The following is a 7,263-nucleotide window of genomic DNA, read 5'->3' on the forward strand; positions in this document are numbered from 1 at the left end:
TGACTTGATTATGTCAGCTCAAGAAAATCTAGCCATTAATGCAAGCTAAAAGCGAGGGAGTTCTCGGCAACATCCCGAAGACCAGAGGGAGAAGGAGAGGGCGAGGGAGGTATAGCGTCTTAGTGACATAAATCTTGTTATATAATACGTGTGGGAGATGCGTCTGGTTTATTAGGCGACGCACCGCCTTAATTATTACCGTTACATTATCATCAAGCGATCGTAGTAGATAGTATTATTATTATTATTATCTTAGAAGCTGCTCACTCGCAGGACTGAGAGTGACAAGCAAACTGCGTTCGAGTTGGGGCTTATTAAGAGATTGCCACATCCATAGGCTGCAGCCACTACACCCAGCTAAAATAGATTGGAAAGGCTGGCTCAGGTACTCACTACTCCTACAAGATAGAAACAAATATTATGATTGTGAATAGTTCTCATCATCGGAGTAAATTGTTGAAAATGTTCTCAAGGTTATGATCGCCCACTGCACGCCCGTAGGCGACGGTTCGTTGGGCGTGAATATCCCGTCGGGCTAACCTGGGGGATATATATAGGTGCGGGGGCGGGGACTGTGACGTCACGGGGTGATCGTCAAGGCGTCAAGAGGAAGGATACCTTAATCGAGAGAAAAGGAAGTGGAAGAGGAAGACGAGAGCAAAGAAAGAGAAGGGAAAGAAGAAAGAGGAAGGGAAGAATTAAAGGAAGAAAAAGAGGAAGAAGAATAAGGGAAGGAAGACGAGGAAGTAAGAAGAGAGCGCTAGTCTAGTCAAGAGGGGATTAAAAAATGAGAGAGGGTCTTGAGGAGAGATCGGAGAGGGGGGAAGGAGGAGGCAGAAGGAGGGAGAAGCAGAGGGATGGAAGAAAGAGGGAAGAAGGAGTGGAAGAGGAGAAAGAAGAGGAAGGAGAAGTAAGGGAAGGAGGGGAAGAGGGAGAAAGAGAGGGATAAAGAGAAGAGAGAAGGGAAGGGAGGGGAGGGAGACGAAGGGAGAAAGAAGAGATGAAGAAGAGGGAAAGGCGAAACGAGGGAAAGGAGAAAGGTCGATGAGGGAATAGAAAAAAAGAGGGCGAGAAGGAGAGGGAGGGGAGAGAAAGAGAGATAAGAACAGACAAAGACCCTGAAAGACAGAGACACAGAAAGATAAAGAGACAGAAAGACCAGGAGAATAAAATAGCTAGAAAAGCAGAGAAGTAGCTAGACAGACTGACAGACAGAGACAGCAGCAAAAGCCAACATTCCTGTCGTAACGAGAGAGAACTAGAGGCCAGGCGATGGTGCCGAGACCCGGGAAGGTACAGAACATGGGGCGTCTAGCAGCTAGGAGACAGACACTACGGCTACCATGCCAGAGCTCGACCGGCGGGCTGCGAGCTCTCACAAAAATACTTTTTTTTTGAAGCCCCAGAAGAAGTGACTCTAAGGGGCGGATCCGTCACGAGGTTTCTTCCTAATATCTTGACGGACTAGGCTGACTTATACATACATATGCATATATATCTCTTAAGGTTTAAACAGAAAGCAGCGATCTTAAAGGCCTTTCTTTTCTCGGTAGGGAAGTGCAGAGCTCTGTACATAGCAACGAAACGAGAGAAGGAAATGGAACTAGATTGCGATGTGCAATAATACTCCTGTGTATGTCGTGTATACCTGGATGTATATTCCCAGTGTAGATAGATACAAAATGATGTACGCTGTACATTAATGTTATACAGTACAATACACTTCAGCTATGTGATACACCACTTCTAGTAAATACTGTTAGCGATACAGCAGGTATTCTACGGTAGCCTCAGGTAAATCAAGCCTTACGGGCCTTTCCACCACACCTTCGTAGTGGCTCTTCCGCCATGTTGGGAACCGCTGACTTCCGTGCACGAGCTGTGCCAACGCTCCTGCTGAAATTCCGACCGTCTATGTGCTTCCTCAACCCTAGCTTAAACCTCATTTTCAACTCCTTTGTTCGGCTTCTCCCAAACCACGAAGAGCACTCCTGCTGAGAAAATCCGACAAATAAAGCCTCTGGGACTTCTTTCTCTGCGACGGATCGCGGACCGGAGTGCTATTGCCAACCGAACTTGACCGGCTGTGCACGGCGAGCTCCTTTGGTTGGCCAGACAGGATACATTTTGGCGAAGGACTCCTTGCCACGCAGCAGAGGCCAGTCCTGGAGGCCCGGACGCAGTGGCTACATGCGGGCGGGAACAAACTGACTAAAGACAATCACAAGCCTGGCCACTGGAACCACAGCCAAAGACACAGACACCCACGCGTGCACACACACACACACACACATACACACACACACACACACACACACACACACACACACACACACACACACGCACATACACATACACACATGCACATACATACACACAGACTCACGCTTACACATATACATATACATACACACAGGGTCACGCTTACACATATCCATACACACAGGCTCACGCTTACACACACACACACACACACACACACACACACACACACACACTCTCTCTCTCTCTCTCTCTCTCTCTCTCTCTCTCTCTCACACTCACTCACTCTCTCTCTTTCTCTCTCACACAAATATGCTGACCTCCAGGAACCAACGGAAGCCTCGTGAAGCTGCACGGTTGTTACGTATAACAGTCCTGGAGGTACGGAGGTATGTACTATGTGGACGCAAGGCAGCAGGACGCGAGTGTTATCGGGGGTGGGGTGGGGTGGGGGGCGGGTTCCGGATGCTTACGATGGAACGTCATGGGGAGGGGGGAGGGGGAGGGGGGGGGGCAGGGAGCGACAACAAGGACGAGACGAGTTCCTACGTAGACGGATTTCCTGTAAACTTGATTCAGAATGAGCAGCCTCACTCTGCTGTGTGTTTGTCTATCGGTATTATCTCATGGAAGGCATCAAGGAAAGCATTCTCTTCCAGGTCTCACGGAAATTAAATAGTAGTCCCTGCAAGCCGATGCCAAGTGCGTAAAACCGTGTAAACTGAAGTAACTGCCTTTCATTTAGGTAGATTACGAGTAGGAGTGAGTATTAGTGAACTAGTCGTGATAATCAAAAGTACTGTATAAACAAGATGGAGGCGAAAAAAACGAACTAAAAACAAAAGAAAATCGCGAAGACGAAGGAGCCAGAACATTCATGCTCAACCGACTGTTACACATCATTCATTGATCCCGTTTTCTTTGAATCTTTTGGAAAAATCCAGTTTTTGGCCCAATTTTCATATCTTCGTGGATGTGTCAAAATAACATAAATAGTTCGCAATTGGTCTCGATGTAATAAATATTTACCACGAATTTCAGATACATAATTTATGTTCTTTCTTGCTTTACTAATCATCACTGACATCAATCACTTAATAGCAGCAGTTCTCAACCTTTAAACCTGGCGACTCACTTAAGGGATCCTAAACTTCTGTGATACACTTTTACCCCATTATTGTATCATAATATCCTATTACTATAGATATACAGTGATCATGTTCCCTCTGTAGGTTAACTTCTATATTTACTCAATGTTTCAGACTAAAATAGCAGTAATTTCAAAGACAAGAGCTACACATCTGCAAAATATTATGCGACAGACCTAGAAGCTTAAGAGGTTGGAAACCACTGCTCTATTGGGGTATCAACATCATAACAAAAGACGTACCGGGTTTTTCCAAAAGAATCGATTTCAGCGACTGAGACACGTATATACTACGATGTTCAATGCACGACAGAGAGGTAGAGTGTGGGGTGATAGTCGAATAGAGGAGTGAAACAAGGACTATGAGTGTAACCGCGTTTTTTTTTTCTTTTTGTATTTAAAACTATGACATCGGTTAACTAGAACTCAAGGTGCTCGTTTTCGAAAAGGGTAAACTAATATAGATGCTTGATATATCATATCTATGTATTTTTTGGTTTCTATTTGTTTCTAAGATGAGAAAAGAAAATGTTCCATCTTGTAACTTTGAAGTTTGAAGGGTGGACTATTTTAATGAATCTTAATCATAGTTTCTGAATGATTGTTCATAGTGATACGTAATTTTAGTAGCCTTCAGTTTTGGAAGGTAGAATAAATAGCTGACTGATATTCGCTTATCTACCAATTTGTTCTTGTTTGTGTACTGTATCGTAATTTACCCTGTAAAGATATATTATTCAAATTATAGAAGTAGAAATGTGAGAATATTAAAACGTGGAAATAACATAGGTTTTCAATTTCATACATTTTTTACACACACACACACACACACACGCACACGCACACGCACACACTATATATATGTATATACATATATATAGATATATACATATATATATACATATAAATATATATATATATATATATATACACAAACACACACAAACATATTTATAATGCTTACACACACACACACACACACACACACATATATACTTATATACACACATACACAAACACACATACCTACATATATACATGCTCTCGCTGCACACATGCACTCCTGGCCGTGGCTGAGGTTGCGTCATTTTGAAATAAAAATATAGAAAAGGCTTATTAGAATTATTAATGAAACTGATTTTAGGATTGATACAAACCTTAAGATACGGTGAATTAAATAATCCAATCTATTATGTGCTTTAATTTGTACTCAAGAAATCTTTTGCTCCTCAGGTTGTAAGGATGTTACATATACGTATACATACGTATATGCGTGTGTGTGTGTGTGTATGTGTGTGTGTGTGTGTGTGTGTGTGTGTGTGTGTGTGTGTGTGTGTGTGTGTGTGTGTGTGTGTGCATGTGTGTGTGCTGTGCGCGCGCGCGCGCGCGTGTGTGTGTGTGTGTGTGTGTGTGTGTGTGTGTGTGTGTGTGTGTGTGTGTGTGTGTGCATGTGTGTGTGTGTGTGTGTGTGTGTGTACTGTATATATAAATCCTTTATTGCACTGGGACACCGTCACTTCATATTTAGAAGGCTCAAAAATCGACATTTTCTTTGTCACCTCAAGAGAATTCTATGTATGTGAGCTCACACTTCCTTTGCTAGTAAGTCTTTTCTTTTTCGTCCACCAGTGCACGCTACTAGCACTGGGACGCACAGTATGTCACGCTACTGCTCGATATACCTTAGGGAAAATGGGGTCTTCTGTAGTCTAATACACAGACTAGTGAGTAATATTACTTTCGAAGTTCCCTAACGGTAGATTCTTACGACCAAGCTTTACTGGTTGTATACACGTATGTGAATATCTAAAGGTATATAAAGGAGCTCGTTTTCACTGACAACACATGTCTTTGGCCCAAACCGTCCAGCATCCTTCCGGCGTCTCTTCAAGGACCCGAGACCCGTACTCGGATTCTGGTCGTGCCGCCAGTCCCCGCGCCTCGGGCCCCCGAGGAGGAAGCCCCTCTGGCGGCCGAGACGCGGCTGGACGCGCCCTCGTCAGAACCAGAGGCAGAACCGGTCGAGGATCCGGTTCGTGGCGGACCTCGGGAGCGCTGCAACTTCAGACATCCGGGGTTTTCGACATCTCTGCACCAGGCAGAACAAACTTACCTAGTTATGCATAAAATAAAGGTTTCTCTATCGTTTTTTTGATAAATTTTCCTCACTAGAATAATAATCTCTAAAACATTAACACAACTTAGCAATTTACCGTCATTAGCTTATGAATATAAATAATCAGCAACGTCCATGACTAGACAAATTCTGCAAAATCGAGACAGTACGGCCGTTCTCGCAAGAATGCAAAACAAGTCACTCTGTAAGGGGATGATTCAGGTTAACCACAAACCCGACAGAGAGCGCAATTTCTGATCCGAACGCCAGTGCCTCATCTCGATTTGCAATAAATCACGAATATATTAAATCCTCTGTCCATTACAAAACTCGACAAGTCCAGAGATATCTTCTCATCTATAGATACTATGGAATGTACATCTAGCAAAATATTCTCTGCGCACAACTGCATAGCAAGTTTATTATTTTTTATCCGAAGAAGCTCATATATCGTAGCTACAGTAGCTCATTACCGTCTGGGAAACAACACATAAACTAACATCTCAATGAATAAAGCAACAGAGATCGCATACAGCTACCCAATACCTATATGAAACATCGAATCAAATGAGTATCGGATGAAGGGAAGGGACTGGAGTGGGGCGAATAGCGGATGGGTCTGGGGTCGGGCGAATAAGGGAAAGGACTGGAGTGGGGCGAATAAGGGGCAGTCAGACGCGACAGTGTTTTTTTTCCTCTCTCTTTTTTCACACGGCCGGAGAGTGATATTTAGATCAGGGAAGGTCCTTTTTCTCCTCGCCGGAGAAAGATGGTAAAAGTAAGCAGATGCTTCTTAGGAAGATGGGGGGCTGACCAGAAAGGCGCTGGGGCGAGTCTGGGCGTCCGGGCGCTCTCAGGGCCTCCGGTCGCAGCGCGAACTGCAACGGAGGATTTTCGGTGGCTTGTTATGCTATTTACGTATAAATGTAATTATATATATATATATATATAGAAATATATAGAAATATATATAGACATATATATTTATATATATAGACATATATATTAATATATAGACATTTATATATTTATATATATATAGACATATATATATATATATATATTTATATATACACGCACATATATATACATATATATATATATATAAATAAATATAAATATATATATAAATATAAATATATATATATATAAATAAATATAAATATAAACATATATATATACACACACACACTTAATTATGAGTAGTCATCCGTGTTACTGGAGACTGAACTTAACGTGAGGAAGGACTTGAGTTTGTGAACCCATGAGGCCGCTTGACTCGCAAGAGGAGCCTCAGAGGCCGGTCGCAATCCCCGAGCCCGAGGAGCGGCGGACGAGCCCAGCCCAGCCAAAGGAACAAAGACGTGACCGAAGAAAAGATCGGATTCGATGGAGGAATCTTGAAGAAAATGCAGCAGTTCAGAGGTCAAGCCGAACTCCAGGTCGTTCACAAAGACAGACAAACAAACCAACAAATGGGATATTGTAATATGATTCATCAGTATACAGACGTAGGCCGGCCAAGGTCACCACATCGGACGTTTCCCCTAATCCGCAGGGGACTGTCACGGGATTATGGCGGCTCTTCCGCCCACTCTCGAGGAGGGTCTCTCGAGGGCCGCCCGCTGGCACGCCTCGCTCTCGCCCTCGACCCAAGCTTTTCCGCGGCGTCTTCAGTCGCACGCCTTCTCTTATCTCTTAACGACCTATCACTGATAAGAGGGGTCTCGACGGGTCC

The sequence above is a fragment of the Penaeus chinensis genome, chromosome 40 (genome assembly GCF_019202785.1).
Source record: "Penaeus chinensis breed Huanghai No. 1 chromosome 40, ASM1920278v2, whole genome shotgun sequence".
Lineage (NCBI taxonomy): Eukaryota > Metazoa > Arthropoda > Malacostraca > Decapoda > Penaeidae > Penaeus > Penaeus chinensis.